Source organism: Rhinatrema bivittatum, chromosome 3 (assembly GCF_901001135.1).
Source record: "Rhinatrema bivittatum chromosome 3, aRhiBiv1.1, whole genome shotgun sequence".
Classification (NCBI taxonomy): Eukaryota; Metazoa; Chordata; class Amphibia; order Gymnophiona; family Rhinatrematidae; genus Rhinatrema; species Rhinatrema bivittatum.
The window spans coordinates 417,595,940-417,618,624 of NC_042617.1; the positions used below are offsets into that span (position 1 = coordinate 417,595,940).

Genomic DNA, 22,685 nt, shown 5'->3' on the forward strand with positions numbered 1-22,685 from the left:
CTAAGGGAAAGATTGAAATGAAAGAAAATTGTGTCAACTGAGGTAGGGACTCAGCAAAGTCCTGTATTTGTTTAAAGAGGACCCTGTGGTACTGGGCCATATAAAGTTGATAAGAGGTGATGCGGGATATAAGCATAGCCCCTTGAAAGATACGGCGACCTATAGCATCCAGGAATTTTTGTTCCTTTCCTGGAGGATAGGAAGAATGAGGCTTGGATCTTCGGGCTTTTTTTGGGCTGACTCAACAACCACTGAATGGTGGTCCAATTGGGACTTCTGGAAACCAGAATTTGACTGGACTAGGTATGTAGTGTCAGCTTTCCGACTGACTGGTGCCACATAACCAGGATGTTCCCAATTTCTTTTGAGAAGATCCAGGAGGACTTCATGGATGGGAATAGATGTTAGTTCTTTAGGAGCATCTAAAAATTGAAGAAGCTCCATCATCTGATGTCTATCATCTTGTTCTGTCTGAAGTTGAAAAGGAACCACTTCAGCCATTTCCTTCACAAAATTAATGAAGGACATGTCCTCTGGCGGAGAACGCTTCCTGCTTTCAGCAGGAGAGGGTGGCGATGGCAAGTCATCAGTATCCTGGGATGGATCTTCAGTCCAGGTATCGTAGGGATCATCTCCAGCACCCCCAGTATCCTTGGAGGGACAAAAACTTGGTATACCTGAAGGTAGCGGGTGAGGCACCAAAGGCATCGATGGTGTTGATGGTGGCACCGAGGGCATCGATGGACGGATTTGGTGGCACCGATGGAAACAAAGATGCAATCAGTGAAACCGATGATCTAGGCATCAGAAGGACTCCCAATGGCGGAAGGAATGGTGTTTCTCCTTCTTCCGTCGATGAAAGAGGAATCGGAGAGGAAGGCACTGGGTCCATTGGAGTCGTTGGATCCCTCGGAGGAAAAGCAGCGATCAGTGCTTCCATTCTCGTGAGTAACGGTGCTAGCGCTGCTGGAATGGGATTGGCTACCGGTTCAGGCATCGGTGCCGGTATCTGTGTCGATGGAACCTTGAAGCCTTGCATCGCTCTGCTGATGTCCTCCTGAATCATCTGATCCAGTTCCTCCCGGAAACCTGGAGCATGAAGCCCCGATGCGGGAGGAGGAGGTGTAGCCGGAGGGACCACGTTGGAGGTGGAATCGCGGCTCCTATCACCGGTCCCGGTGAAGGTTGCCTCGGTGACCCTGAACCAGATAGGAACGGTGCCTTTTCTGGACGGGCTTTCTTCAATGGCGGTTCAGACGAAGACGACGTCGAGGCCTTGCCTGCGTCGACGGTCTGAGACCTGCGATGTCGATGCTTTTCTCGACGGTCACCTCTGTCCTATTCATGAGGGGGAACAGAGGGTGTCGATGGCCATGGAGTTGTCGATGCTGGTCGGACACCGGCCGGTGCCCGATGATGGTGCGATGTAGACGGTGTCTGTTCAGACAACGTCGAGGCTATGGACGGCGTCAGGGTTTTTGACCGAAAGAGAAGTTCCATTTTCTCCATTCTAGCCTTGTGACCTTTAGGTTTCATGAGGGCACATTTGGTGCAAGTAAGGACATCATGCTCGCTACCCAGACACATTACACATACCTAGTGAGGGTCAGTAATGGACATTGTGTGGGTGCAGTCCGGGCATCGACAGAACCCCGACGCCATGGCCTGTGAAAAAATTTAGCCGCGGTGCGGTCGACGGCCAGTAGGCAGTGAAGGCCAAACTTGACGGGAATCAACCGGAATCGGGTAAAAAATCTTACCAGACCACCGTGGACGTAAAAATGAAAGTGGGGGACCCTCTGTGGAGTAGAAAGTTGTATAATAATTCCGTGAGGAAATTTCCTGTCAGGAATCTCTATGGAGCTCCTTAAGCTGCGTGGCTACTGCTGTGTGGAAAAAAGAAGACTGAAGGGGAACCCCTGCTGGCTGCAGGTTTAGTGCCATCCTGGGCATGCCCAGTAGGTGCCAGTCAAAGTTCTAGAGTGTTCCCTGATTGGGCTCCATCCTGTGATGTCACCCATATGTGAGAGGACTACCATCCTGCTTGACCTGTGAGAAATTTAGAATTTGGTAAACTCTGAGAGAGCAGGCGGCTATGAATAGTCTGTTGTTTAATACAAAAATTTGCAATCTCATTTCAGAACAAGATAACTGGGCTTTGGTCAGAATTAGTATTTGAAAAGGAGAATAGTGCTCTAGCTAGGTTTGGGCTTAGCCCAAGCAATCCAGTTCCAGAGATTATGAAGAACTGTTAGTTTGTGTAGTTGTGCATTGGACTTTGTTCCTCTGTATCTGATGAGGACAGTTTTGCCAGATTGTGAATCCCCTTTTTCTGGCCACAGTCAATGAGAAGGCAGTCAAATTAGATGTCTCTCATGACAGTGACTATCACCACAATATGCTGACTTTTCCAATGTATTTTCCAAACAGCAGGCTGAAACATTGCCTCCCCTCTGCTCCTATGATTGTGCTATAGACCTTCAGCCCAACAAAGTACCTGCGTGGGGGAGGGTCTATCCTTTATCAGTTCCTGAGATCGAGGCTATGAGCCAATATATCACTGAGAACTTGGTAAGGGGCTTTTTTTGGCCATCTTCTTCCCCAACTGGAGCAGGCTTCTTCTTCATAGGCAAGAAGGAAGGTTCTTTCAGGCCCTGTATAGATTACAGGGGCCTCAATGCTATCACAAAAAAAGAATCAATACCTACTACCTCTTATCTCTGAGCTGTTTGACTGCCTAACAAGGGGCAAACATTTTCCTAAACTTAAACCTGTGAGAAGGATATAATCTATTTGCATAAGACATCCAAGTCGAGCGTTATGAGTATTTAATCATGCCATTTAGCATTTAGCAATTATTAACCATTTCTTACTCCTGGGCATAAGCAGCAAGGGATCTACGGTATCTACTGGTGGGATCCTTTCAAGTACTTGTGACTTTTACAAACAGGATGCTGGGCTTGATGGACCCTTGGTATGACCTAGTATGGCAGTTATGTTCTTAAAAGCCTGGCTTTTTAAGCCAGATTTTTAAAAATTAATCAAAGCACATAGAGCTGTGATTATTCTGGTTTTATATTTCTATTAGAAATTTAAGTTTTTCTAGTTCAGTAATCCTTTCAGTTTTTGGATGCAGATCATTTTGTGTGTAATATCTGTTCAGATTTATTTATAGCATTGGATTATAACATGAACTAGCTGTGTATAGAACATGGTTATACATTCATTATGTGCTTTGCTTTATTTGCTTTTATAGTATATTTATGTAGTGTACTTTTTCCATATATTATTTCTCTAATATGCTTCATATGCTCTTTGATAAAGCAGAATATCACATTGAATTAAATAACTAGTTCAGCAGACCTGACAATAAGAATGGATTATCACACTGATATGTATACTTTGGAGATCTGTATACTCCAATCTCTAATTTTTACTGGACCGGATTACTGTAATGAGCTCTTACTTGGTCTACACGACAATGCCCTTCATCCCCTATAGTTAATTCAGAACTCCGCTGCCCGCATCCTGACCAGAACCTTTCGAAAAGTACGTTTCTTCAATCTTATACTCTTTACATTGACTCCCAATTTAATATAGAATACAATACAAAATTCTCTCAATTATATACAATTTGACATGTAACGATTCATCCACATGGTTATGCACTTAACTTTGCATCTATCAACCTAGCAGAAACTTACGATAAGAACATAAAACTTGCCATACTAGGTCAAACCAAGGGTACATCAAGCCCAGCATCCTGTTTCCAACAGAGGCCAAACCAGGCTACAAGAACCTGGCAAGTATCCAAACACTAAGATCATCCCATGCTACTGATGCCAGTAGTAGCAGAGGCCATTCCCTAAGTCAAACTATTAATAGCAGTTAATGGACATCTCCAAGAATTTATCCAAACCTTTTTTAAAACCACTAACTGCACTAACCACATCCTCTGGCAACAAATTCCAGAGCTTACTTGTGCATTGAGTGAAAAATAATTTTCTCTGATTAGTTTTAAATGTGCTACTTGCTAACTCATGGAGTGCCCCCTAGTCCTTCTATTATCTGAAAGAGCAAATAAGTGATTTACATCTACCTGTTCTAGACCTCTCATGATTTTAAAGACCTCTCTCATATCCCTCCTCAGCTGTCTCTTCTCCAAGCTGAACAGCCCTAACCTCTTTAGCTTTTCCTCATAGGGGAGCTGTTCCATCCCCCTTATCATTTTGGTTGCCCTTCTCTATACCTTCTCCAGTGCAACTATATCTTTTTTGAGATGCGGTGACCAGAACTGTACACAGTACTCAAGATGTGATCTCACCATACAGTGATACAGAGGCATTATGACATTTTCTGTTTTATTCACCTCCCTAATAATCCCTAACATTGTTTGCTTTTTTGACTGCTGCAGCACACTGAGCACAAAAACTTATTGCAGGTACCGACAGTTCAATTAGCCAGGCTTGATATCACCAGAAGGAGTGCCTTTTCAGTCACTGGCCCCTCAATTTGGAATTCCATCCCTGATGACCTAAGGCAGATATCTTCTCAAAGAATAAAAACCCCCCTTAAAACATTCCTATTCTCAATAACCTGTAAATCATTCACTGCTACTTAATATTGTCATCTAAGCATTCCCTTCATGCTTATATAGCACTAAACTACATCTGTATTGATAACTCTCGGATCTCCAGGCACGATGTCTGTATATATTTATGTTACTATTATTTCGCTGTCTATAAGTCTCATGTTTTTCTTTTTTATGTCATTTTAAATTATTTATGTTATTTTAACCTGTAAACTGTTTTGACCGACATATGTTGTAAAAGTGGTATATAAACATTTTTAAATAAAATAAACTGCCATGAGAGTGAGGGAAATGCATTCATTGATCTTTGCTCACTGCAACCAGCCTGTTTAGAATGTCTTCCATAAGGAAAAATAAGGAAAAAAAAAAGATTGAAGAGGTTTGAATTTGTTTAAGGTTTGATCTATGGGTTTGCAGTTCCAATAAGAGTTTTTTTTATAATATTGAATTGTGTAGTTATGCATCTTGACTTTCCTGTCATATTTTCCTGAGGAAAACCTTTCCACAAAGTTACCAGAGAGAAAAAACATATAGGCCTGGATTTTCTTATGACGCAGAGCTTACTGAATCCCGTGGTAACAGAGGGCCGAAGTGGGAGGGGGGGGGGGGGGCGGGCGGGCTTGCGAAAGCCAGCAGCGATCGCACCACCACAGTGTTATCACTGCCGGCTTTCGCACCCAATAGGCCACAATGAAAGGTGGTGCTATTGGGCGTGCTACTGGCGGCGATAACGGGTCTTACCTTATTGCCACCAGTGAAATTACTGCCTCGTCTGCCCCAACGCCGCCCCGACTCCATCTCTTCCGGTCCCGACTCCGCCCCTATCAAGCTGATACTGATAGAAAATGACCCCCATAGTTACCTATTGGAGTTGACAAATGGAGTTATTATAGACAGGTTCTAAAGGGGATAATATAGCTAGTCAAGAAACACATGGTAGTAATATTAAATGGACCGGCCAATTGCCAAAACAGCAACTATATTTTAAATGCAGGTAGTGCTGTGAAAATGTTAATATATAATCAAATGATTGACAGGCTGTTACTATATTTTTATTCCTAATAATTCTATAATTTATTCCAGAATTCTATAAGCATGTGACACAAAATATACACGTATAAATTGTACAGAATAAATTTCCCTGTTTCTCACCTGCTTCTTCAAACACTGAATATTTGAATGAATACCAATAATATACTCTCAGTCCATTAATCTTAATCTGTAAATGTGCGGGTGTAAAATTTACAAGTAGATTTATAATATACTTGTAAATATGCAAGTAAGAGTCAGTTTCTTTCATTCCTGTACCATTAACATTAATGCTTCAATGCTAGTCATTTAACAGAAGTGTCTTTGTATGTACTGTCCTGTCAAACAGAAGCTGTGCAGCTACAAACTGACAGATAATTGGGAGAGATAATGTCAATGGTTTCTAGGCATCTGTATTTGAGAGTAGCTTACTTATATTACTGGATGGTATAAAAACATGACTAGTTGAATAGGAGAAATTGCTGCTTCACAGTATAGGAAATTATCTTAAGCACATCTGACAAAAAGCTTTTTTGGCATTTGTACTTCAAATTTGATAAAATATACAGTACATCATTTTGTCAAAACTGACTTCTATGGCATGCATTTAATTTGTACTTTTAGTACACTGGATAGTGTTTTCTACTTTTAGTACACTGAGTAGTGTTTGTTCTTTTCTGTATCAATCTTTATATGGAACGAAGGTCTATAAAATGTCTAAATAAATAAATACAATAAAAATAAACTGTATTTCCAACTAAAGAAAACAAGCAAAAACATAGGACTAAAATTATATTGCTAGATTTAAACAGACTTCACAAGTTATAATGACCAAAAATAGTAACCTAACTTCTTAAGTGTAAGGGCAACAATAGTTAAAAAAGAAAAACACAGTAAAACATGTTAATAAATAAAATCAGCTAAAGTGACAAACATCTTAAATGCAAGACAAGCTTTAACTACCTAATTCCAAATTGCCAATGCTAAACAGTTAAATAAATAATAAAAACTGCAAAGTTGCTTACCTATTAAAGGTGTTCTCTGAAGATGGCAGCTCACTAGACACACAGGTTGGGCACATGTTCATACACAGCACTTAACAGATGTTTTCACCAGAGATTCTTGGAAAAGCCTGATGACCTTTACTGCTCATGTGCAGTACTTCCAACACTGCAACAGCTTCACAACTCCACTTACTTCTATAAACCAGCTTTGAGTGTGTGTGTGTGTGTGGTGGGGGGGGGGGGGGGGGGGGAGGGCTTGGGTGCTTGTCTTCATTCAGAGAACATCTGTTAAAAGCAAACATCTTTGTTTTGTCTGAAGACTTAGGTTCACTTTGCCACAGAACCGGAATTTCCTAGCTAAGGGTTGTCTTCAACAAAGAATGGGGAAAAACAAGAATCACCATGAATGATCAGGAAATGTTCTGTTGGGAGAAAACCCCCTTTTTCATCCTGAAATTATATTACTGGGTCCTAGAATGGATTTAGTTGGGTTTTATCACTCAGTGAGACTGTGAAGGATGGACAGTTCAAACCTATTATTTGACTAGGAGGGAATATCTCGACAGTAGTGGGATGTGAATATTTGGAAAGAATTATATATTGCCAGCGTATTTATTTATTTATTTATTTATTTATTTATTTAAAAACTCTTCTATACTGTCAAGTTAGATAACCATCACAACGGTTTACAGCAAGGCACAATAATGAAAATATGAAAGGTATAGATTACAAATTAATCATGTGCCATCACAGTACGGTAACAATTTAATACAATAAACTAAGTGTGTAAGTTAAGCTTGTCTGCTGGGAACATATTAGGTGGTTTGAATTTAACATTAATATGCACTTGTAGGTTACAAGTAACAAGTTCTAGTTTGGTGAGTCCTTATCAATCAACTGGTTTTCTCCTTCTCTTTATCTTTAAAAAGCTTGTTTTAAAGAGCCAGGTTTTTAGATTGGTTTTGAATATTTTCAAATTTCTCTGCAGCCTTATTTCGAGTGGCATGGTGTTCCATAGCATGGGCCAGCCAGTGATAGTGCTCTTTCCCTTACTTGCGTGAGGCGGGCTGTTTTGACAGAGGGGATAGTTATTTATTTTTTATTTATTTAGGGTTTCTTCTATACCGATAGCCGTTTGCACATCGTATCGGTTTACATATAACTAGGAACATTTAGGCAGAGCCATTTACATATTGGCAGAGCCCTTACATTTTTATTTATTTATTTATTTTATTTAATTTCTTTTCCTATACCGATGCTCAAGACTAGGTCTTATCGTACCGGTTTACAATGTAACTGAGGGGAAACCAATTAACATCAAGGTAGAAAGTAAAGTTACATTAAACAGGGAGCATAAAACCTGGGCAATGGAAGACAGTACAGAGTTTAAACTAAGAAACAATTAGAGAGAGATAAATATATAAATCAACAAAAACTGTAAGATACAAAAACATAGGTTTATCCTAGGCAGTTATTAGCCTGGTATGTCCAGAGGGAGAAGGAAAGGGTGAGGTTGGGTGGGGGGAAGGGATTGGGGAGGGGTGGGGGAGTGAGAGTCAGTGATGGTTGAGGAGATCCTTCAGCGGTAGGCTTCTGCGAACAGCCAGGTTTTCAATTTCTTTCTGAAAGTTGAATGGCATTGTTCTTGGCGTAAGTCTTGTGGAAGTGAATTCCAATGTAGTGGACCTGCTGTTGAAAGAGCTTGCTTGTGAATAGTGTTGTGGACCGATGATTTGTTGGGGGGGGGGCCTTGAGCGAACCTTTGTAGGCAGTTCTGATCGGTCTTGCGGAAGTATGTAATTCAAGTGGGAAGGTGAGTTGGAGAGTGGATTGCTGGTAGACTGATTTGTGGATGATGGTGAGAGCCTTGAAAAGTATTCTATATTGGATGGGCAGCCAGTGTAGAATTTTTAGTATTGGTGTGATATGGTCCTTGCGACGAGTGTTTGTAAGGATCCTAGCCGCTGCGTTTTGCAGCATCTGAAGAGGTTTGGTGGACGAAGCGGGCAGACCAAGTAATAGAGCGTTACAATAGTCGATCTTTGAAAACAGTATGGCTTGAAGCACCGAACGGAAATCCTTGAAGTGTAAGAGCGGTCTAAGTTGCTTCAGGACCTGTAGCTTGAAGAAGCATTCTTTGGTTGTGGCGTTAATGAATTTTTTGAAATTCATTCTAGAGTCAAGGGTGGCCCCAAGATCTCTGACCTGGTTTGCTAATGGGATGCTAGCATTATTTGCGAGGGGGTTGTTGTCACAAGGGGAGATAACCAGTAGTTCCGTTTTGGAAGTATTTAGGACCAAATTGAGACTCGAGAGCAGAAGGTTGATGGCGTGTAAGCAGTTGTTCCAGAAATTTAGAGTAGAGATGGGGTCTGAGATGGGGATTATGATTTGTACATCGTCCGCGTATATAAAGTGGGTGAGATTGAGACTATTGAGTAGCTGGCATAAAGGGAGTAGAAATATATTGAACAGGGTAGGGGAAAGAGACGAACCCTGAACAGTAACAGTAACAATTATAAGGAACAGTAACAGTAACAGTAACAATTATAAGGAACAGTAGAATAACTAAATGTTAAATTTGAGGAGCTATGTGTTACATATAAAGCTAATGAGCTAGAATGCTATATAAAGTGAACTATAATACAAAATGTACAGCAGTTCATGGTCATTCCAGAGCGATGCTATTGGATCAATTACAAGGAGGTAAGAACAGCGTCTGAGCTGAACAATTGTTTAAATAAGAATCAAGAGGAGAGGATCGTGAGTGAGCTCAAAGAAGGGAGGATGGTGGGAAAAAGAATGGAGAAGGGAAAAGTGATAATACTAGGGTAAACGGGGGGGGGGGGGGGGGGGAGGGGGGTACCAGAGGTTGAGGGTGACGGGGATAACTCAGAGGTTCAAATGAAGAGGATAACTCAGAGGTTCAATTAAAAGGAATTTAGGAATTTGGGGAATTCTTCGTGGAGGATTGTGAGTTAGTAGAGCTTTATTAGCAGATCTCAGGTTTCTTTGCAGGACATGTACGCGCAGTGCAGTGTTAAGCTAGTCAGCTTTTTCATCGTGGATTAGTTTGTGAATTATGCATAAAGCCTTATATTGAATTCTTTGTTCAATTGGAAGCCACAATGGGTAGCAGTAGCTGTATATCGTCTGTGTATAAGTAATGTATGATTCCAAGTCCCGCTAGTAGGTGACATACCGGGAGGAGATAAATGTTAAAGAGTGTTGCGACAGGGCTGATCCCTGTGGGACACCGGTTAGCAGTGTGACTTTGTCTGAGAGTGTATTTTTGATTTGTGCTTGAAAACATCTATTGTTTAGGTAGGATTCAAACCATTTTATTGTTTTATTAGTGAGGCCTATTTCTTTCAGTCTACTGAGTAGTATTTTGTGATTTACCGTGTCGAATGCTGCGGAGAGATCTAATAGAACTAGAATGTAGTGTGTTCCTGTATCAAAACCTCTTAATATATTATCTGATAAAGCTAGTAGCAGAGTTTCAGTACTGTAGTGTTTGCGAAACCCATGTTGCTTTGGGTATAATATGTTATTACTTTCAATGTGGTTTGACAATTGTTTTTGTACTGTTTTTTCAATTAGTTTGGCTAATAGGGGTAAATTTGAGACTGGTCTATAGTTATTGAGATTTAGGGGGTCGAGGTTCTTTTTCTTAATTATTGGTTTGATAATAGCTGCTTTCAAAGTATCCGGCATTACTCCTTCATCTAGTGAGAGAGGTTGATGATCTTAGTTAAAGTTGGGTTATTGTATTGGCTAGTTTTTTTAGTTCAGTAATGGGAATGGTGTCAATTACGTGGGTAGCAGGGTTCATTTGATTTATCATTTTCTCGACTTCAACTTGTGATACTTCTTCAAATTCAGACCAGTTACTAACGTCTCTAGTGGGCATTTTAATCTCTTGTTTTGTAGTGTTAGGGATTTTTTTTCTCAGGTTCTCGATTTTTTCCTTAAAGAATTGAGCTACCTCGTTGCATTGGTTCTCTTGTAGGGTTAAGTGGTTGTTTGTATTGTCACTTGTTAGATTCTTTACTATGTTAAATAGGGTTCTGGCATTATTTGAAAATTTTTCTATTTTTGAGCTGTAGCATTTTTGTTTGGTGTCTAAAATTGTTTTTTTGTAGTATGCTAGTTGTTTTCTGTACTTTGTTAAATTCTCAGAAGTTTTGTTATTTTTCCATTCTTTTTCTCTTTTTCTAAAGCTTCATTTTAATTCTTTGATTTGTTCACTATATCATGGATTATTTAGCTTTGGTTCTTTTATGTGGGCCATTTGCATAGGGTTTAATTCGTTAGCCAAAGTAGTGGTTCTGTTTAACCAGTCGTTTGTTGCGTTGTGGCTATTTGCGAGGTTGATGTGTGTTAATTCTTCAATTAGTCGGTCTTTGAGTATATCGGTGTTGAAAGGGGGATGGTATGAGAATTTAGCTGGTTCTATGTTTTGCTTTATTATTGGTCTTGTGTGCTTGATCTGAGAGTTAATGAGGAACTGGTCTGACCATGGGATTTGTGTGTATTCGGTTTTTATGTTTTCAAGGAAGCTACTGTTAATGAAAGTAAGATCTAATGAGTGGCCAGCTTTCAGGCCGATTCAGTAAAGTCCGCGGGAGAGCGGGTGCGCGCACAGGCCACTCTCGCCTGTGCACGCGATACAGTATTTAAATGAGGCCCGGCGGTAGAAACGGGCAAAAGGAGCGACAGCTGTCAGCGGGTTTGACAGCCGACGCTCAATTTTGCCGTTGTCGGTTCTCGAGCCCACTGACAGCCACAGGCTCGGAAACCGGACACCGGCAAAATTGAGCATCCGGTTTTCAACCCGACAGCCGCCAGCTGACGTCCAATTTTTTTTTTTTTTAACTTTTTTTTACTATTCGGGACCTCCGACTTAATATCGCCATGATATTAAGTCGGAGGGTGCACAGAAAAGCAGTTTTCTGTGCACTTTCCTGGTGCTGGAAGAAATTAGTGCCTACCTTTGGCTAGGCGCTAATTTCTGAAAGTAAAATGTGTGACTCGGCTGCACATTTTACTTTCTGAATTTGCATGTTGAGGGCGCTATTAGGTTTGGTGGGTTGGATGAGCGTTTTCCGCCCCTTACTGAATAAGGGGTAATGGCAGGTTAACAGTGTGCTCTGTCGGAGCGCACTGTACTGTATCGGCCTGTTTGTGTGTTGGTTTATCTGTGATCAGTTTGAAACCTAATGCTTGCAATTCTCCTCCATTGAGGTAGACCTTAAGTGGGTGAACAAAACTGTTATGGCTATAAACACTATGAGCCCAATGAAACTCCAGACTTTTAAAAACTGTCCTCTAGACTTTTAAAGAACTGAGTGTTTGTATTTAATATTAACTGAGTGTTTGTATTGAAAAAAAACAAAAACCACAACCCCCCCTAAAAAAGTAGCAGGAAGCTAGAAATAAGCTAGGAGCAGTGTATACCTAAGTAAAAAAGTTGAATAGTTCAGCTCAGTTACTCACCTTGGAAAGGTGTTGAGGTAGCGTGATTGGGTTTGAATAGGGACCAACATTTGTTAATCAAGAGAGCAGTGAGTCACTCAGGCTGACTAACTGAAGTTAGACTGTTTGTATTTCCCAACCCACCCACCCCTAGCTCATCCCTTAATTTATAGGCAGGTGCCACTTTCACAAAAAAAACAAAAAACCAACAAACACTTTATTGAGAATTCGATCAGACCCCGGTAGGCCACTACCAGACACATAAGTGAATTCACTAATACATTTAAAGGACATTAGACACATTCCTACTCTCATTGCAACCTAAAACTTAACTAGGAACTGATCAAAATTGAGATGAAGGCAGAAGTCCAGCAGCAAGAGGGGGGCTTCCCAGTCTTTTGCATAGAGTGTCACATGTATGATTTTTTACCCACTGGTGAGAAGTTGAACATGTGCATGCGATGCAAAGAGCTCCTGGCTCTCAGAGAACGAGTCCGATCTCTGGAGGCTAGAGTGGCAGACCTGGAGGAGCTGAGGCAGACAGAGAGGTATATAGATGAGACCTTCAGGGACATAGTAGTCAAGTCCCAACTTCAGACTGGCAGCCCTGGTGCTGCCTTGGAGGAAGAGGGTCTCATGATGGGAAAGCACCAACCAGGTGCAGCAGGAAAGGATCCTGTAGCAAGGACCTGCTCTCCAGGTGATGCATTTTCCTTTCGCACTGAGGATATCTCCCCAAGGCCTACTGCCCAGGAGGGAAGGGTTATGTCGGCCATCATAGTTGGTGATTCGATTATTAGGAATGTAGATAGCTGGGTGGCTGGAGGGCATGAGGATCGCCTGGTAACATGCCTACCTGGTGCGAAGGTGGCGGACCTCACGCGTCACCTAGATAGGATTTTAGACAGTGCTGGGGAGGAGCCGGCTGTCGTGGTACATGTGGGCACCAACGACATAGGAAAATGTGGGAGGGAGGTTCTGGAAGCCAAATTTAGGCTCTTAGGTAGAAAGCTTAAATCCAGAACCTCCAGGGTAGCATTCTCTGAAATGCTCCCTGTTCCACGCGCAGGTCACCAGAGGCAGGCAGAGCTCCGGAGTCTCAATGCGTGGATGAGACGATGGTGCAAGGAAGAGAGATTCAGTTTTGTTAGGAACTGGGGAACCTTTTGGGGAAGGGGGAGTCTCTTCCGAAGGGATGGGCTCCACCTTAACCAGGGTGGAACCAGACTGCTGGCGCTAACCTTTAAAAAGGAAATAGAGCAGCTTTTAAACTAGAACAAAGGGGAAAGCCGACAGTCCCTCAGCAGCGCATGGTTCGGAGAGAGGTACTTTAAATGATACTAATGATGCAATAGAATTAGGGCATCCCGACAGTGAGGTTCCAATAATTAGAAAAGTAGTCCAAGTGCCTGTAACTAAAAACTCACCGGAGCTAAAAAATTCTAACTTATCCCTATCAATTAAAAAGCAGAATGAAAATACAAACAAAAAACAAACTTTGAAATGTTTGTATGCTAATGCCAGAAGTCTAAAAAGTAAGATGGGAGAATTAGAATGTATAGCAGTGAATGATGACATAGACTTAATTGGCATCTCAGAGACATGGTGGAAAGAGGATAACCAATGGGACAGTGCTATACCGGGGTACACATTATATCGCAATGACAGAGAGGAGCACTCGGGAGGAGGTGTGGCGCTTTATGTCCGGGATGGCATAGAGTCCAACAGGATAAACATCCTGCATGAGACTAAATACAAAATTGAATCTTTATGGGTAGAAATCCCTTGTGTGTCGGGGAAGACTATAGTGATAGGGGTATACTACCGTCCACCTGGTCAAGATGGTGAGATGGACAGTGAAATGCTAAGAGAAATTAGGGAAGCTAACCAAATTGGTAGTGCAGTAATAATGGGAGACTTAAATTACCATTAAATGTGACCTTATCCAAACAATATGACTATTAGTGTCACATTGTTTGGATAAGGGACATACTTTTGAGGACTTACGTTTCTGTGCAATAGATCATGTTCCTCTACATTGGTGCGGTGGCGACCGTGAGCGCATTTTATTACAATCAGAGCAACGTTGGATCTATCGTTTACAAACTGTTTTTCCATTAGGATTAAATAATGAACTGGATTTACATGCATTTTTGGGTTAATTTCAATCACCATTGACAGATTTTTCTTTGGCAGAATGATTACGTCATTAATGATGGCTGACGTCAATTCAAAATGGCGTATTTAAAGGGACGCCAGCCTCGGTTCCGGTTCCTCCGTTTTGTTTCTTCTGTAAGATGGTTGAGACGTCTGGTCCCGTCGAAAAAGGTAGCCAAGGTGGTTTAAGATAAGTACTTGTTTTCATTCCTTCCTTTATATTATTACTTGTACATTTTTATAATCTTTTTTAGATAAATGGCTCTCGTTGCAATTATCTATATGCCCCTGAGGAAGCTTACCCAGCGAAACACCGGCCCGTGTAGGGCAATGCTGTTTAACTATTTTTGAAAGAGTCATTCTGGTTAATGTAAACGGAGGACATTTTTATCTATTGAAAAATAAAAAAGAAAAAATTGTTGCATTAAAAAAATGAGGAAGGTGAATGATCGATAAGACCTGTTAGTGTCTAATTGAAAAGTGACACATCCAGAACTGTAACAGCTCCAGCATTTGGTGCCTATCATCTTGCTCAGTCTGTAATTGGAAGGTAACCAACTCAGACATTTCCTTCACAAAATTTATGAAGGACAAGTCCTCTGGAGGAGAATGCTTCCTGCTTTCAGCAGGAGAAGGTGGTGATGGTAAATCATTGGTGTCTGGGGACAAATAGTCAGTCCAGGTGTCATAGGAATCAGCACCTGTCCCTCTAGGAACCTGAGAAGGACGGGACAAAGGTATTCCTGAAGGTCCTGGTCTAGGCTCTGAAGGCATCGACGGACGTATTGGAGGCACCGATGCAGGCATCGAGGGCACTGGTGTTTCTCCTCCCAATGACAAGAGTAAGTGGAAAAGGCACCGGAGCAATCGGTGACTCAGGATCCATCGGTGGAAAAGCGGCTATAAGCGCTTCCATCTTCGAGAGCAGCGGTGCCAATGCTGCTGGAATGGGATCGGTGGTCGGTTCCACAACCGGCACCGGTTTCGGCGGAGGAACTTGGAATCTGTGCATCGCCTTATTGATGGCCTCCTGAACCATCCAGTCCAGCTCTTCACGGAGACCTGGAGCAAGCAGCCCTGGCTCTGGAAGGAGAGAAGGAGGCAGAGGCATAGCTGGAGGGACCACCATTAAAGACGGAGTCGCGGGTGAGGGTTGCCTCGGTGACACGGTCCCAGAAAGGGTCAATGCTTTTCTGGATGGGGTTTCTTCGATGGCGGCTTAGACGATGGTGAAGTCGATGATTTTCTTTCACTAATGGTCTGAAGCTTTCGGTGTCAATATCGATGCTTCTCTCTATGATCCCCTCGATCCTGACGGGGAGTAGAGGTAGTTGATGGCAGGGAAGTCGTCGACGCCGGACAGTCACCAGCTGGTGCCCGATGCTGGTGTGAAGTGGACGGCGCCGGTTCGGACGACGTCGAAGCAATAGACTGCGTCAGAGTTTGAGAACAGAAGAGAAGTTCCATTTTCTCCATTCTGGCTTTGCGACCTTTTGGTGTCATTAAGGCACATTTGGTGAAAGTCAGGACATAAGAACATAAGAACATGCCATACTGGGTCAGACCAAGGGTCCATCAAGCCTAGCATCCTGTTTCCAACAGTGACCAATCCAGGCCATAAGAACCTGGCAAGTACCCAAAAACTAAGTCTATTCCATGTTACCGTTGCTAGTAATAGCAGTGCCTATTTTCTAACTTAATTAATAGCAGGTAATGGACTTCTCCTCCAAGAACTTATCCAATCCTTTTTTAAACACAGCTATATTAACTGCACTAACCACATCCTCTGGCAACAAATTCCAGAGTTTAATTGTGCATTGAGTGAAAAAGAACTTTCTCCATTTAGTTTTAAATGTGCAACGTACTAACTTCATGGAGTGCCCCCTAGTCTTTCTATTATCCGAAAGAGTAAATAACCGATTCACATCTATCCGTTCTAGACCTCTCATGATTTTAAACACATCTATCATATCACTCCCCGTCAGCCGTCTCTTCTCGAAGCTGAAAAATCCTAACATCTTTAGTCTTTCCTCATAGGGGACCTGTTCCAATCCCCTTATTATTTTGGTAGCCCTTCTCTGTACCTTCTCCATTGCAATTATATCTTTTTTGAGATTCGGCGACCAGAATTGTACACAGTATTCAAGGTGTGGTCTTCACCATGGAGCAATAGAGGTATTATGACATTTTCCATTTTATTCACCATTCCCTTTCTAATAATTCCCAACATTCTGTTTGTTTTTTTGACTGCCGCAGCACACTGAACAGACGATTTCAATGTGTTATCCACTATGATGCCTAGATCTCTTTCTTGGGTTGTAGCACCTAATATGGAACCCAACATTGTGTAATTATAGCATGGGTTATTTTTCCTTATATGCATCACACCTTGCACTTATCCACATTAAATTTCATCTGCCATTTTGATGACCAATTTTCCAGTCTTACAAGGTCTTCCTGCAATTTATCACAATCTGCTTGTGATTTAACTACTCTGAACAATTTTGTATCATCTGCAAATTTGATTATCTCACGCATCCTATTTCTTTCCAGATCATTTATAAATATATTGAAAAGTAAGGGACCCAATACAGATCCCTGAGGCACTGCCCACTCCCTTCCACTGGATTTTCAGAAGGCGTTTGACAAATCCAAATACACTACATCTACCGGTTCACCTTTATCTACATGTTTATTAATTCCTTCAAAAAAGTGAAGCAGATTTGTGAGGCAAGACTTGCCTTGGGTAAAGCCATGCTGACTTTGTTCCATTAAACCATGTCTTTCTATATGTTCTGTGATTTTGATGTTTAGAACACTTTCTACTAATTTTCCTGACACTGCAGTCAGGCTAACCAGTCTGTAGTTTCCCGGATTGCCCCTGGAGCCCTTTTTAAATATTGGGGTTGCATTAGCTATCCTCCAGTCTTCAAGTACAATGAATGATTTTAATGATAGGTTACAAATTTTTACTAATAGGTCTAAAATTTCATTTTTTAGTTCCTTCAGAACTCTGGGGTGTATACCATCCAGACCAGGTGATTTACTACTCTTCAGTTTGTCAATCAGGTCTACCACATCTTCTGATTTGATTCAGTTCATCTGAATCATTACCCATGAAAACCTCCCCAACATCCTCGTCAGTAAACACCGAAGCAAAGAAATCATTTAATCTTTCCGCAATGGCCTTATCTTCTCTGAGTGCCCCTTTAACCCCTCGATCATCTAATGGTCCAACTGACTCCCTCACAGGCTTTCTGTTTCGGATATATTTAAAAAAGTTTTTACTGTGAGATTTTGCCTCTACGGCGAACTTCTTTTCAAATTCTCTCACAGCCTGTCTTATCAATGTCTTAGTTTAAACTTTCCAACGTTTATGCATTATCCTATTTTCTTCTGTTGGATCCTTCTTCCAACTTTTGAATGCAGATCTTTTGGCTAAAATAGCTTCTTTCACCTCCCCTTTTAACCATGCCGGTAATCGTTTTGCTTTCTTTCCACCTTTCTTAATGTGTTGAATACATCTAGACTGTGCTTCTAGCATGGTATTTTTTAGCAATGACCACGCCTCTTGCACACTTTTTACTTTTGTAGCTGCTTCTTTCAGTTTTTTTCTTGCAATTTTTCTCATTTTATCAAAGTTTCCCCTTTGAAAGTTTAGCACGAGAGCCGTGGATTTGCATACTGTTCCTCTTCCAGTCATTAATTCAAATTTGATCATATTATGATCACTATAGCCAAGCGGCCCCACCACCATTACCTCTCTCACCAAATCCTGTGCTCCACTGAGAATTAGATCTAAAATTGCTCCTTCTCTCGTCGGTTCCTGAATCAATTGCTCCATAAAGCTATCATTTATTCCATCCAGGAACATTATCGCTCTAGCTTGTCTCGATGATAATTTACCCAGTCAATATTGGGGTAATTGAAGTCTCCCATTATTACCGCATCACCAATTTGGTTAGCTTCCCTAGTTTCTCTTAGTATTTCACTGTCCGTCTCACCATCTTGACCAGGTGGACAGTAGTATACTCCTATCACTATAGTTTTCCTCGACACACAAGGGATTTCTACCCATAAAGATTCAATTTTGTATTTAGTCTCATGCAGGATGTTTATCCTGTTGGACTTTATGCCATCCCGGACATAAAGCACCATACCACCTCCCAGGTGCTCCTCTGTCATTGCTATATAATTTGTACCCCGGTATAGCACTGTCTCATTGGTTGTCCTGATTCCACCATGTCTCTGATATGCCAATTAAATCTAAGTCATCATTCACTGCTATACATTCTGATTCTCCCATCTTACTTCTTAGACTTCTGGAATTAGCATACAAACATTTCAAAGTTTGTTTTTTGTTTGTATTTTCATTCTGCTTTTTAATTGATGAGTAAGAATTTTTTAGGCACTTGGACTATTTTTCTAATTATTAGAACCTGACTGTCGGGATGCCCTAATTCTAATGCATCATTAGTATCCTTTGAAGATACCTCTTTCCGAACCATGCTCTGCTGAGCGACTGTTGGCTTTCCACTTTGTTCTAGTTTAAAAGCTGCTCTATCTCCTTTTTAAAGGTTAGCGCCAGCAGTCTGGTTCCACCCTGGTTAAGGTGGAGCCCATCCCTTCGGAAGAGACTCCCCCTTCCCCAAAAGGTTCCCCAGGTCCTAACAAAACTGAATCCCTCTTCCTTGCACCATTGTCTCATCCATGCATTGAGACTCCGGAGCTCTGCCTGCCTCTGGTGACCTGCGCATGGATCAGGGAGATTTCAGAGAATGCTACCCTGGAGGTTCTGGATTTAAGCTTTCTACCTAAGAGCCTAAATTTGGCTTCCAGAACCTCCCTCCTACATTTTCCTATGTCGTTGGTGCCCACATGTACCACGACAGCCGGCTCCTCCCCAGCACTGTCTAAAATCCTATCTAGGTGACGCGTGAGGTCTGCCACCTTCGCACCAGGTAGGCATGTTACCAGGCGATCCTCACGCCCACCAGCCACCCAGCTATCTACATTCCTAATAATCGAATCACCAACTAAGACGGCCGACCTAACCCTTCCCTCCTGGGCAGTAGGCCTTGGGGAGATATCCTCGGTGTGAAAGGACAATGCATCACCTGGAGAGCAGGTCCTTGCTATAGGAACCTTTCCTGCTGCACCCGATTGATGCTCTCCAATCATGAGAACTTCTTCCTCCAAGACAGCACCAGGGCTGCCAGTCTGAAGTTGGGACTTGGCTACTATGTCCCTGAAGGTCTCATCTATATACCTGTCTGCCTCAGCTCTTCCAGGTCTGCCACTCTAGCCTCCAGAGATCGGACTCATTCTCTGAGAGCCAGGAGCTCAATTTTGTTCAGTTCCTTTTAGGTTGCTATGGGAGTAGGAATGTGACTAATTAACGTCCTTTAAATGTATTAGTGAATTCACTATATGTCTGGTAGTGGCCTACAAGTGACTGATCAAACTCTCAATTAAGTTTTTGTTTGGTTTTTTTGTGAAAGTGGCACCTGCCCATAAATTAAAGGATGAGCTAGGGGTGGGTGGGCGGATTGGGAAATCCAAACAGTCTAACTTCAGTTAGTCAGCCAGAGTGACTCACTGCTCTCTTGATTATCAAATGTTGGTACCTAATCAAACCAAATCACACTACCTCAACACCTTTCCAAGGTGAGTAACTGAACTGAACTTTTCAACCTTTTTACTTAGGTATACACTGCTCCTAGCTTATTTCTAGCTTCTGGCTACCTTTTTTTTTTTTTTTTTTAAATACAAACACTCAGTTCTGCTTACTAGTTGCCTTACAGACTTTAAAAAATAAACTACTGCTTACTAGCTGCCTTAATGACTGACCATTTAAAAATACAGTCTAACTTGTTTATTCGCTGCCTTACTGACTATTAAAAGCACAAACACACTAAATAATATTCCCAAAAAGTTAACTTTGTCTTTATCAAAAGTATTAGGGCAATGTCCCAAGCAAAAACTTACAGATTCCTTTCAGCCACCAGCAAGGTGATCCTCTCCTCTCAGTGCTCCCTCTGGAATGTGCCTCGGGTGTGACATCATGCTCACACCCGAGGCACATTACACAGACCTTATGGGGGTCTCTCATGGACATGGTGTGAGTACAGTCAGGGCACCAATGGAACCCCGTGCCATGGCCTTTGAAAAATTGAGCCGCAGTGCGGTCGACAGCCAGTGGGGCCACAAGGGCCAAACTCGACGGGAATCAAACCGAAAACAGGTAAGGGACTTACCGGAGTACTGAGGAAGCAAAAATTCGAAAGGGGGACCCCTGTGGGGTATAAAAGTTTCCCAACTTTTGGGATAAGTGTAGGTTAATTGAGGGTAAATTTTTGTTGGGATAAAAGTATTCCAACAACAATTAACCCACACTACTTAGATCCATCCCTACTCCCTCCAAGAGATCTCACAGCCCACCAAGAGACCTCATAACATCTCAAACAAACAACATATTTCAACACTAACATTCAGGTAAGCTAAAGACAATGTTAAGAAATGTATTAACGTTTGTTAGTCATTGTTTATAATGTTACATTGTTAAATCAATACATAGTTGTGTTATTAATAATGTTACAATGTAAAGATAATATGACCTCCGTCACATTATCACAAAAGTTATCATGTAAACCGATGTGATACCCATGTTTAATGTCGGTATATAAAAACAAACAAACAAATAAATAAATAAATAGTAATTCCATAAGGAAAATTCCTGTCAGGAATCTCTGTGGAGCTCCTTAACCTGCGTGGCTACTGCTGCACGGAAAAATGAAGACTGAAGGGGGACCCCTGCTGGCTGCAGGTTTAGTGCCATGCTGGGCATGCCCAGTAGGTGCCAGTCAAAGTTCTAGAAACTTTGACAAAAGTGTTCCGTGATTGGGCTCCATCCTGTGATGTCACTCATTTGTGAGGGCTACCATCCTGCTTGTCCTGTGAGAAAATTTTTTCCACTTTTTAGAAATTTGTTCTATGCCTTTAAATTTAGGATAGGATGGAGTCCTCTGGTTTTCTTTGGAATTAGGAAGTACCTGGAGTAGAATCCTAGCCCTCCTTGCCCTGGTGAAATGGACTTGACCTCTCTGGCCGTTAAGAGGAAGGAGAGCTCTGAGAATAGCACTTTCTGACAAGCTATGAGTCCCCAAGATGGACTCTGAGGGTGATTTGGAGGGGCTGTCAATAAGTTAACTTGTACCCCTTCACACAATGTTGAGGACCCATCCATCCAAGGTTATACTGGGCCACTGGCTTGTGTAGAACTATAGCCTGCCCCTGACTGGAGGGCCCTCTGACATGGGTACTGGGATCTTAGCTACACTCTCTCTAGTGCAGTCAAAACCCCGCCCTTGGAGTGGATTAAGTTGCCTGGGGTGGCTATGAGGAACCTGCTGTGGCTGAGACTGAGATGGCAGAGGACAGTGTCTCCTCAGATAGCAGAAAGACTTCTTCGGCCCTGATCTCAGAGTCCTCCTTGATGATGAGGTCAGATCTTGGTTGCTAGTAGAGAGCTGCTAAAGCATCACACAGTAATCATGGATCTGTGCCATCACATCCTTCACACAATCTTTGAAGAGATTCTCTCCTGTGTACAGCATGTCAGCAAGTCATTCCTGCACCCAGGCGAGTCTGCGGGCACCGATCCCTGCAACAGATACTCTTGATGCGGATTCGAAAACATCGAAGGTCGAAGGGACCCTGTGCTTTCCACACTCCACACCCTTATTCATCAGAGACTGAAGGGTATCGTGCTGTTGCAGAGGAAGCTGCTCGGCCACTTCTTGCAACTGCTTCAGAATGTCCTTCATTTATTGGCCCATAAAGAGCAGGTAGGCTGCTATGTGAACCATAAACATAGCTCCCTTTAGCACCTTCCTCCCAAGAGGAGCCATGGCCCTTGGATCTCTCCCAAGGGGCACAAAGGAGTGAATCCAAAGGCTGGCTGGTATCGGGATGCTGGGGAGGCAGCATCCATAGCCCTGGGGGGGGGGGGGGGGGGGGGGGGGAGGAAGCCTCAGCCAACACTAAACGGTGATATTTAGTGACCAGATTCAGGGTCCATGTTTGCTGGATTTTAGAGGAAGCCATGGTTTGTGGCTCCTGGCCAAAACACTTGACAGGATGGCCGGGCAGCATTGGGAAGGGATGGAAAAATGGGGGTAAAAATCCCAAGTAGTTCTGAATGAAAGCTTACTGTCACTCAACAGAGAATGGTTCCAACTGAGTTAGAAACCCAAAAGAGCAGGAAGAACCTGCCAGTCCAAAAAAGACTGTTAATAAAGATGGGCATAATCATTTTATCACAGATTTAGTGCTTCAACAAAATAACCATATCACAGAAGTCTAGTATCCTGATGGCACAGTTGATAAAAGGGGAAGATAAACTGCCAGATGCCATTTAAAATAGC

The 22,685-nt window shown here is 42.2% G+C and overlaps 1 protein-coding gene across 8 annotated transcripts in view; it reads right to left on the reverse strand.

The window, feature by feature from the left end:
- Window positions 1-22,685, reverse strand: part of MCPH1 (microcephalin 1) — a 714,835-nt gene that overhangs the window by 137,638 nt on the left and 554,512 nt on the right. The window lies entirely within an intron of this gene.